Genomic DNA, 12,738 nt, shown 5'->3' with positions numbered 1-12,738 from the left:
AAATTTATCATTCCATCTGAAGGTCTTGTTTTATCAAAACATTTGACTAGTTGACATCATTCTGCAGGCTTCTCTGCCAAAGACCTTAATAGGGTCTAGGAAACTTTGGAAATACTTCATTGGGAAATCTCTATGTCTAACTTCATTTATGAAAGGTTTAATGCAGCTGTAATATTCTATCTATTCTAAAAGATTTAACATTCTGGAATTAAAGTCATGGGATTCAGTCAGATATGTTCATTTTAGTTTCCCTAAATGTCTGATGATTACCAGCTGATCATTAAATACCTAAATTCTAGTGTGACAGAGGAGAATTAGAGTTCACATTTCCTTTCCTTGGATTGTCAAGGAAACATTCTAGAATACTTATCAACTTTGATCCTTTAAAGATAGGAATGGTATGAAGCTACTTCTTGTAACTCAATTCTGATCCTCTTCCTTCTCCCTCAGTGACAGTCTCAGGTAAACAAATGCTGATAATTTAAGTGTTTCCCACCTTCTATTCTTCTGACTTTTATTTATCTTAACTCAATTCTAAATTCTAGATTACAGGAGTTAAGAGTAAGGTTGTTTAAGCATTGATAGCTGAATAATAAATATAATTTATTCATAGCAACAAAAATATGCTATTAAAATATCAACCAATTTAACTTAGAGACGATGACCCTTTCAAATACCATAATTATTGATGTTTTCATGAAAGGAATTATTGAATATTTCTAAGTCATCCAACCAAGACAATTAATGTGGCAATTACTAAGGACAAGAGATAAAACTAAAGGCATATTTTTAAAGCATTCGACCTAAATGCCTATAACTCCATGTGTATATAAAGGAAAATGATTTTATGATAAATTAACTAATAGACAGGAGCAATGCTTAGGTTTGTTTCACTAGAGAGTATTTGTTTTAGACATTTTGTCATCATCTTATAAACTTCTCTCTTTTATGTAATAAAATAGTATCAACTAGAGTCTGATTTGGTCAGTAGAACATGTGACTCTTGACCTAGTGGTCCTGAGTTCAAGCCCCACGTTGGATGTAAAGATTACTTAGAAAAAATAGCATCAGTTATTTTCCTCTGCTGATAGATTTAGCTACTAAGAGATTATAGATCACCAGAAGATCCAAAATGTAAAGTTAATTTTAATACTGTGGCACTTCTTATTCCAGGAACTTGTCTGGATCTTTGAATTTCTCCTCATTGTGTCCTAATATATGTTACGATCTCTCTTTCTCTCTCTCTCATCCCATCTCACAATCTGGTCCCACTGTTTGTAGCATAGATTGGAAGGGCACTCCTACATCCTGGAGAGAGTTTAAGTGTTAACTGGGAAGTATGGGGAAGTCTCTACAAATAACATAAGCAAATTCTTAGATGTGAGGTATACTCCAAATAGCACCATGTTGAGAAAATCTCCCACTGAAATTGAAAATTTTAATCTTAAAAGTCTGCTGAGTTACAAACAGGACTTGAAAACATTTTTCTTTTCTCAGATGCTAATAAGTAGTGAATCAACCAAAACTAGAAAACAAAACTAAAAATGTTTAATATGAAAAAAAATTGTTTCCTTTTCTTTTTCTATAGTGTCCTCTTCCAGTGACAAATTGAAACAACAGCATTTATCAGTATGGTTATATAATATATTAAGTATTATAAGTGACACTGAGATTTGGGAAGAGCAGGGTATGAAAAAGGAGAGAAATTCAAGGTTTTACAAGAAAGGATGCAGATAAAATATTAGAGAAGTGTATAGATAAAAAGAATAATAAAATTTTTGGCAGTTATTACTGATACATAAGGTACTAAGAGAAAAAGATCTAGAGCTCAAAAATATTTTTTTTCCAAAAAGCTATGATATGGGAATATTTTAATCACGTTACAACTTAAAAGAACGATCAAGTGATTCTCTTTTTCAGAGATGGTGAAATAAATCCGCAACCATTATGCTTGTTGTTTGAGGAGAACAGCAAGATCCTGTTTACCCTCTTTCGGTCTAGTTTTGATTTCTCTCCTAGCTGCTCTGAAGCTCACACTATTAGAACCACGCCTTTGGGTTACATAATGCATATAGGGCACCGGCCCAGAGTATACGATTGCACCCACTGATGGTGAAAACGCTCTCCTTAGCATGCATTCTCTTGTCAGATCACACAGTCGCGGATGGATTCCAGCCCGCCCTCTGCCCCACCTTCTGCCGCGTTCCTGTTTCTTTCAGGCTGAAACCTAGACTGTGGGTATCGGAAAAAGAATAGGATATAATCTTTTTCCTTTAGGAGCTCCCTGTCTGGCAGAAGACACCAACAGGAAAACAAATACAATGAAACATGATACGTTTTCGACTACAATTGGCAAAGGTTGAAAAGAATAATATCCAGAATTAGCTAGAAGGTAAGGACACAGAGCCCTGAAACACCATTGCTAGAAGCTGGAATTGGTAACAAGTTTTCTGGAGGACACTGTAGTACTACATGCCAAAACCTTAAACAACAGTAACAACAACAACAATAAGTGAATATAGCTCACCTCAGCAGATCCTCAGAGTTCAAAATTCACCCTAAGAAAATCACCAGCCAAGTTTGCAAACATGTCTACACAAATACATATAGTGAAGCATTTGTTGTAATAGTAAAATATTATAGTGTCCAGTAATAGGTGATTGGTTAAATGAATTTTGCCACATCCATACAATAGTATATAACTATCACCATTAAGACTGCCTCGGATTGGGGTGCCTGGGTGGCTCAGTGGGTTAAATCCTCTACCTTTGGGTCAGGTCGTGATCCCAGGGTCCTGGGATCAAGGCCTGCATCCGGCTCTCTGCAGGGAGCCTGCTTCCTCCTCCCTCTCTCTCTCTCTCTCTGCCTACTTGTGATCTCTGTCAAATAAATAAAATCTTTTTTTTAAAAAAAGACAGCTACATGTTTATGAAGTGAATAAAAATATGTTTTTGATATATTTTTGAGTGAAAAGTGGGTGATAAAGCATCACACTGATGTGCTAAAAATGGCACTTAGCCTTTGTGGTCTTCCTCTGCAAAACCTGTAACTCCAGTCTAATCATGAGAAAAAATCAAATTCCAACAGTGAGACATCTTATAGTATCTCTGACCAGTACTTCAAAATTGTCATCAAAGCAAGGAAGTCTGAAAAACTGTCAGAACCAAGAGGAGTCTCAGGTGACATGACAAGTGAATGTATTATGGATATCCTGGATGGGATCCTGCAACAGAAGAATAATACTGGGTAAAAACTAAGGCTATCTGAACAATCTGTGAACTTTAAGTAAAATAAGTGTATCAGTATTGGCTCATTAATTACAATAAATGTATCATATTAATGTAACATGTTAATAATAAGAGGGGTGATTTCAGAACTTCATAAATCTAAAATGTTCTCAAAAATATATTAATAAAAAATAAATCAGTTTTAAAGATATATATTTATTATATATGCATAAGAAAAAGTGAGGAAAGATATATCTCAAGATGTTTTTTCAGTCAGATTTATTGAGGTATAATTTACATACAGTAAAATGCACTTTTTTTAGTGTATATTTCTATTGATCTTAACATACATAGTCTCGTAACTACCACCATAATCAAGATATAGGACATTTCTATCAGCCCTAATGCATTTTGTAGCCCATCCTCTAGCAACCACTGTTCTTTTTCCCTTTGCCTTTTCCAGAATCCATATAAATGGAATCATACAGGATGAACTCTGTTGATTAAAATTGTCTTTTCCCCCAGAATGTGGGACCATGGGTAATAATTCCCTTATTCTTCTAAACTTGCTTATTTGCATATTTAAATTTTCTAGAATAGACATAACTTTTGCCTTTTAGAAAAATAAAAGTAAAAGCAAATTGTATAATAAGTGAGGAGATAATGCTACTAGAGGACAGATGAAGAAATTTTTGTTTAAGATATTTAAGTTGCAGAATTATTTTACTAAAGAGTTAATTCTGAGCAGCAACAGAAGTTGAGAGGTGGACTCTAGGATTAGCTAAACTAGGTAAGAATCCTTGCTGCACTATGACTAGTTGTGTGACTTTCATAGTCTACGTAATATCTTTTACCCTTAATATCCTAATTTAAAAAAATAGAGCCAGCACAGTATCTACCTCATACAGTTGTTAAAAGGATTAGATGAGACTGTAAATTTGTACATAATGGGTTTTAGCTACTAAAATTATTTGTATTGCTTATTTGGCTATTCTCATTCTCGTGGTGATGCTAAGAATACTGAGCTCTGGAAGGGTAAAAGATATGGAAGGCTATTGCAGTCTAAGGAAACAGAATGTGTGAAGAGCAGAGTTAAGAAGGTGCCTCCAAGGACAGAGAACGGTAAGTAGGGTGGGAGGGAAAGAAGGCAGACACCTTAGAGTCAGGTCATAAAGGACTTGCTCACCCAGGCCAAGGAATTTGCTGCTTATCTTAGGCCCAAGGACAGAAACCATTTTATTTGGCCATACATGCTGTACTTCTGCTTATCTGTCTTACAGTAGCTTCACCTTTTATGTCGGGTTAGTCTCCCCTCCCCCCCTTCTACTCCCCACGCTTCCCAAGCATTGCATTCCTCTCTGTCACCGCATGTATCATGTGGCATTGTAATCACTTGTTTACAAGCCTGCGTCTCCCATTAGGCATGAGCTCCTGTAGACTCTGTCCCCTAGTTCATGTTATATTCCAAAGAGGTAGAAAACGCTTACATATACAGTGAATGAACAGCTACGTTTTCTCAGGACAAAAAAAGAAAACAAGAAAAACTGTGGAAGGATGAAATTCCTGGTAGACATGTTTCTATAAGGAGAAAAAGAAGAAACCAAGAACTGAATGATGAGAAGGAAAAGCAGGATAAAAGGAGAAACAGACCGAAAGCTCAGCCTGACCCTCGAGTTGGGAAGGGGACCCTCAGGGCATGTTCACTTGACAGCTTTGACTAGAAAAATCTGGGCAGCTATCATATTAGTCACCCCTTTTTTTTTAATTTTTAAATTTTTAAAAATTAACATATAATGTATTATTAGCCCCAGGGGTAAGTCACCTCTTAATATACTACAATATTTAGAAAGTGGCAGCTCTGTATATGTCAATATGGAACAAAATATAAGATACATTTTTTAAAGATTTTATTTATTTATTTGACAGAGATCACAAGTAGGCAGAGAAGTTGGGGACGGTGGGGGTGGGGGCAGGGTGGAGGGGAAGCAGGTTCCCCACTGAGCCCCGGATGTGGGGCTCCATCCCAGGACCTGAGCAGCAAGCAGAGGCTTAACCCACTGAGCCACCCAGGCACCACGTAAGATACATTGGCAAGTGAAAAAAGAAAGTTGCAGAACAATGTGGATAGCCTACCTGTGAGGGATGGGAAACACATCTGTATACACAGACACACACATATATTCATATACTTATAAATGCATGAGATGGAACTGATAACACAGGTTGTCTCTGGAAAGGAGAGGTCCTTTTCATTATAAAACCTTCAATAACTTTTCCTTTAATATCACATACATACAATAATCCACTCAAAAATTTTTTAAAGGAGAGCTATAAAGTGAGAATTTAGAATACATTCCTAAAACTAACGTTTAGAAAAGGAAGTCACATACACACAAGGAAAAAAGATCTGGAATGATACGTGCCAAAATGTGAATGGCACACATTCTGTGGATATTTTAAATTTTTCTCTTTTTCTAGTCTTTTTGGTTTCCATTTTTTAATTTTGCTGTTCCTCCTTTTTCTCAGAGCTCAGTCCTTAGTAGTGTTCTCTGCCTGCATGTTTTTTGGTGATCTCATGGAATTTCATGGTTTTAAATACCAATAATATGCTAGACAAATTTATATTTGCAGGCAAGATCTGCGCTCCAGACTTAAATATACGATGTTTATTCAATATCTCCTCCCGGACGTCTAAACATCATTTCAAACATAACACAACCAACAGTGAACTTCCTGCCCCCTCCCACACACTTCTAGCACACAAGTCTTCCCATCTTAGTCTATGGAAAATCCTTCTTGCAGTTGCTCAGGCTAAAGACTTGGGGGTCGTTCTTGACTTATTTCTCACAGTCCCTACCCAATCTCTCAGTAAACCTTGTTTTACCTTCAAAATGCATCTGGGTTGGGATGCCTGGGTGGCTCAGTTGGTTAAGCAGCTGCCTTCGACTCAGGTCATGATCCCAGGGTCCTGGGATCAAGTCCCACATCGGGCTCCTTGCTCGGCAGGGAGCCTGCTTCTCCCTCTGCCTCTGCCTGCCTCTTTGTCTGTCTGTGCTCACTCGCTCTCCCTCTCTCTGACAAATAAATAAATAAATAATCTTAAAAAAAAAAAAAAAAGCATCTGGGTTTTGACCACTTCTCACCTCTGTCACAGATGCCACCCTGGTCCAGGCATCATCACCTCCATGCTCTCCAAATTGGCTTCCCTGCTTCTCCCCTTTAGCTTCTACAACCTGGAGAGTTTTGAGCAGCATGATGTAGTGATATATCAAAATATAGACCTTATCATGTCACTCTTCTGCTCAAAATTCTCCAGGTGTTTTTACTTCTCAAAGAGAAAAAGCCCATAGCCTGTAAGGTCCCATGTAATCCCACCAGCCCTGCCCACCCTCCGCCCACATAGCCTTGCATCTTCACTCCACCACTTCTCCCCCTTTCTCTCACTCATCCCCCTCCAGACAGCCTGGCCTCTTTACTGGTTTTCACACACAGGGCATGTTCCATCTTACGCCATGGTGCTGGTCCTTCCTCTGCTCTGCTCCTTGGTTTTCTCAAGATCCATTTCTTCCCTTCAAGTCTTTGCTCAAAGCTCACCTGCCCAATTAGGCCTTTCTGGAATGCCCCGTCTAAACTGCAACTACCCAACCACAACCCTAACCCCTTTCCCAGTTCAATCTTTTCCCCTAACATTCAACCCTTTCTATTCTATAACGATGATTTGGTTAATTCCGACATAATTGGCCATGCTCACATTTGAATACAAGCTCCATGAAAACAGGGATTTTTGTCTGTACTGTTCACTTAGCTTAGAAAATACATGGCATAGAGTGCATGCTCAATAAATATATGTGGAATACGTTTGCATTACCCATGCAATAAAGAATAAATCTTTCAAATAAAAATCACTATAATGAATGAATGCCACAAGTGTGTATTTCATCATAATTTTAAAGCTTTTTTGAACATGTATAAACATTATATTTTCTGTTAAAAAAATTTTCTATTTTTGTTATCTTAGGAAAATACATTTCTAGGCTTTGCTTATTTTTTTTTCCTATTTATCAGGACCGCAGTAGCAAAAGATTTTTAAAACTTTCACTCCGGAAAAACACTGTAAACCATTTCATTCCAGTGATTTCCTTTTCTGCTGCAGGCAGCATAGCAAAGACAAGATCAACAGCATCAGTGCTAAACAACAGGGGTACCTATCTCCACCATTATGAAAAGCACACAAACAAGGGCTTTCACCTCTCTGAGCCTCCTTTTCCACATCTGGAAAACTGGAATGATACCTCATATGGTTGTGAAGATTAAATGGGACCAGAGCTAATATTTGCCAGGTGCTTACATCACAAAGTGGGTAAAATCATCACTGTTTTCACAGCTTAGGAAACAGAGGCCAAAGGTTAGAGAACTAGTTAGGTAGGAGGGTCAGAGCTCTGCTCTCTTAAGAGAAAGCTCAGGGCTTCCCCTTCACCCTCACTACCTCTTATCTCTTTGGTAAGTGTAAAGAGTAGACAGAGTGTCTAGAGGCAACCAACTGTGAAGTCTGATTCTGCCTTCAGCACATGACAGACCACCATCTAGAGTGGGGGCCTTTGGCAAGTCCTCTATTGCCACAATTGGGGGGCACAAAGACCACCCCAGGTAATCACAAATCTAAGGGAGTTAAATAAAATTAACAATACTACAAGGCAATATTCCTCCCACCTCTCCTTCCAGATTCATGTAGATAGTCATGCAAAATCAAATTCTCCTCCTTTTTACTCTTCTTGTCAGGTCTCTGCTCAGTAACTGATTTCCACCCCAGAAATCTCTTTCTCATACCATACAAGGATGTACTCTTCAATTCACTTCCGCTTCTCATTAGGTAAACCTTTCTCCCTCTTTCTGACATCCTTCATTCCATTCATAAACTCCAAAATGACTGCATTATGATCGGTGAACACCTAAGTAATATTCATACTGCATCGAAATGAAGAAAAGACCTGCCATTCACTTTGAACTGTTCCAGGCTTGGTGAATGATACAGTGTACTATCCTAGACAGTGATCAGACAGGTGTCATCTTCAAAATCTTCTCAGACAATTCCCTTACCTCTTTATTTGAAATTAATGTAGCTGTGGTGGACAGTGGACAAGGTGGCCATAGCCTGCCTCAAATCCCTGTTCTTTTTAGTGGCTGTGTGACTTTGGGCAACTATTTATCTTTTGTCCCAGTTTCCTCATCTGTGAAATGGATCATAATGGAATCTACCTCCTAGGGTTATTATGAGGATTAAACGAATTAATCCATTTAAAGTCTTTAAAATGGCTCTGGTATAGAGCAAGAGCAAAACAAACATGGGTCATCGGTATTTCCTTAAATATGAATATTCAACATTTTAAAAACATTTTCAATTTCTTGCTCTTTAAAAAATACTGGTATGGGACACCTGGGTGGCTCAGCTGGTTAAGCGTCTGCCTTCGGCTCATGTCATGATCCCAGGGTCCTGGGACCTTGGCCTCCTTGCTCAGTGGGGAGCTTGCTTCTCCCTCTGCCTGCTGCTCCCCCTGCTTGTGCTCTTTCTCTCTGACAAATGGATAAATAAGATCTTAAAATAAAATAAAATACTTTTATTACTTTAACCTTTAGAAAGAATTTAACTACAAATAGTGTTTCAGTCATATAACCAATTAAATACACTTTTACTAGGTAATCTGAAGATCTGACTAATTCAATAATGTTTCTATGGAAAGCTTATTCTGATTTCAGAAATATTTGCAAATGAAATTTTGAAGCGCATTTTATCTGGAAGATAGGGAATGCTTACATTAAAAATGCAAATGTGTGGGGCTCCTGCGGTGGCTCAGTCAGTTAAGCAGTTGACTTGATTTTGGCTCAGGCCATGACCTCAAAGTCCTGAGATGGAGCCCGGCTGGCCTGCGATGGGCTCCACACTCAGTGGGAAGTCTGCTGGAGATTCTCTCTTTCTTTCTCCCTCTGCCCTCCCCCTGTTTGTGCACACACACATAATTTTAGCTTTCTCTCTCAAATAAATAAATTCTTTTTAAAAATGCAAATGTGCATAAAACTAATGACATGCAATTTAATTTACCAGAAAATTCTTTGCTTTTTTGAAATAGGGCTTATTCCATAAATAGTTCATCTATTTCTGTTGATATAGCTGGTATATCTCAGGTACCTCTGAAAAGTATCAGAGGTGAAAGGATCCAGGATCTCCTTGCTCCTTGCACAGAGATTGGCTTTGTCAATCAAACTCACAAATGCTAAAAACAAAACAAAACAATAACAACAACAAAATATACTGTGTTTGTATAAAATAACTTCTTTAGACTATACCATCTGCATTTGCCCGAGGGGTCAGTTTCCTGAAAATAAGTTACTCAGCTGAAGAACTCTGATCTACACAGGAGCAGAACATTGGACTTACAACTGAAAATAAGTTACTCAGCTGAAGAACTCTGATCTACACAGGAGCAGAAGGTTGGACTTACAACAAGGAAGGCAATCCTACCAGCTACTTCCTTTCCATATTTCCAAATAAGGAAACACCACTGTGTCCTGAAGACCTGGTGAAGTTCTGCTTATTTTGGAATTAAAAACAACAGAATATTTGTTAGTAAGATTGCCAGATTTAGCAAAGAAAAATGCAAGATGACCCTTTGAAGGTGATTTTCAGATACACAAGGAATATTTAGTATCAGCATGTCCCAAGTATTGCATGGGACTTATACAAATAAAGTATTCTTTGTGTATCTGAAATTCACATTTAACTGACCATCTTGCATTTAATCTTGTCACCCTATTTGTTGGGAGATGATTTACTTCTAGACATATTATTCTTCACTCACTTCCTTCCTCTTGCTCTCTCTCTCTCTCTCTCTCACACACACACACGTTTTCATACTTTCTAGGAATACATGTGTTTTGTAAACAAAGTAACCCAATTTGTATCTACCATTAATGTTCTGGAAACCGCTTGAATTAGGAACTACCAGTAATTCTCATTTGTGTTGAAACTGGGAGAAAAGGCCATAATCTCATGTGGTTATATTTTATTTCTTTGGCTCTGTACAATTACGGAAATAAACTAAGAACTGGGTTTTTATTTTAATTTTTAATTTTTTTTTTTTAGATTATTTATTTATTTATTTATTTGACAGACAGAGAGGCAGGCAGAGAGAGGGCGGGGGAAGCAGGCTCCCTGCTGAGCAGAGAGCCCGATACTGCTCGATCCCAGGACCCTGGGATCATGACCTGAGCCTAATCAACTTATGTTCTCAAAAGTTAAAAGTCTGGGCTCAAACAATTTATATGAGATAATACTGCCACCTGGAGATCAGAGGCAGGTATGACTAAGACTCAATCTAAAATCTAATTGAAAGTAATTGGACTTATGGTAACACTTAATTTAATAATAATGCCATTCTGCCACTTGCCATCATATGGGTCTAATTTTTCATTTATTCATTAACTTAATGAATATTTTCTTATCTTCTTTTGTATGCCTGACGCTACCCTAGGCTTTGGTAATATAAAAATATATAAAACCTAGTTCCTTCCTAGTAAGAGACACCAGTATATATCAGGTGTTACCCCATGTACCCCTTACCCTTTAAGAGTGAAGCAAAATTGAGGGGTACCTCGTGGTTCAATCAGTTGGGCAACCAACTCCCGATTTTGGCTCAGGTCATGATCTGAGTGTTGTGATATCCAGCCCTGTGACAGGCTTGGGGATCAGCATGGGGTTTGCTTCAGATTCTCTCCTTCTCCCTTTGCCCTTACCCCGACTCATTCTCTCTCTCTCTCTCTCTCAAAATAAATAAATAAATAAATAAAATATTAAGGAGTGAAGTGAAATTGAATATAATACTTGTCTCTGTGTGGTGGAAAACTCCTCTCTCTCCTTCTTTCTAAGATTGTAACATAGACTATGGTTTGTAATTTTCCCCATCACCTTGGACTCTAAGCTCCTGCTTAACCTGACATGGTGCAGTTCATTGACCACTTCATTGTTACACACATATTGCTCTTGTTCTTTGTAAATTCCCCAAAGATGGAGAATACAATGCTTTTTCCTTGATTTTCATAATGATTAATTCATACAAAGCTTTGGGCTTGAAGGGGATTTATCCTGAAGTTTGGAAGCATGGGAGATGAGTGTGTGTGTGTGTGTGTGTGTGTGTGTGTGTGTGTGTGTGATTACAGCAACACTAACAGTTACAAACTGGACAATAGACTTCATTGATCCTTTTGAAGTCCTATCCCTCCCACAACTTTGACCCTCCTTTCTCACTATGCTCCCTTCTCTGCTGCCTTTTTTCTCAACATTTCCCAACCCCTACCCACTACCACAGTGAACAATTCTTTCCACTTTACCATGTAGAACAATTCAACTTTCTCAGTTTCATATCCCTAAACTCTGCTTCCAGCCAACCTGTGCATATCCTACACTTATTGCTATATTATGACCCACAATGAGCCATCTGCCTAGAGCCTCATCCCCCTTTCCCCCCATATAAGATTTATTTCTCCTTGATAGGAATTATGGCAACTCTTAAAAGACAGAGTGGTAGCAATTTAGGTTTTAAATAACATTTTAAAATTTCCTTGTTAGATAGAAATATAAACAAAGTGCTATGAGGGTCCCTTCTACTCTTCCCTTCCTCCTAACCTCTGTCCCCCATTCCCCACCTTCTACTTTCTCTTCTATACTGTAAGCTATCCCTACAAGGATTTCTTACTAGTCTTGTGGTACTCTTCAGTAATACTGCTATGCTTAAATTAAAATTCAACAAAGGAGAGAAAGCTGGATGGAAGGGTTGTCATGCAGTACAGCTAATTTGCTGGTCCATGATATATTTTGTTTTCTGGTTAAGTCCATGACACAAGTCCTCTTCTAAGGTTGGAGTGCTCCTAAGACAAGAACTTCGAGAAAAGATATTGGAAAAATGAACTGTCCTCTTGCTGATAACCATTCTCTAATTCTGTTAACTACTCTTGGACATAAAAAGGAAGTATGAATATGAAATTGGATTAAAACCTTAGTTTTGGAAAATCATACACTAAACTATCCCAAATATTAAGTTGAAAAATAATTACTCAATTAACTCAATTAATTGATTTTAGATTAATTCCTTCATCAGATCTCTTTGGTATGAAGACTGGTGTACCAAAACACAAATTGTCCACCTAAAAAAGAGCATTTTCCTGGGCATTAGTGATGTTATCTGATTGGCACTGAGACTAGGCCTAGATCTTTGGACTTTGGAGTTTAAAGAGAGATTGTGGAAATTACTTTCCTTTCACAAATAAAATTAGAGAACGTCATCAATTCACAATACACACATTTATCGAGCATCTACCTTATGTCACATTCTATGCAATGCAGTTAAAATACAAAAGTCAAAACATGATAGCTGGCCTGAAGAAACTTATGGCTAATGAAGAAGACAAATAAATCAAAGACCATATATGTAAGAATTCTGTAAATGTCCAAGTCTTTGTA

Source organism: Neovison vison, chromosome 1 (genome assembly GCF_020171115.1).
Source record: "Neovison vison isolate M4711 chromosome 1, ASM_NN_V1, whole genome shotgun sequence".
In the NCBI taxonomy this organism is placed as follows: Eukaryota; Metazoa; Chordata; class Mammalia; order Carnivora; family Mustelidae; genus Neogale; species Neogale vison.
Note: the sequence above shows the minus strand (reverse complement) of the source record.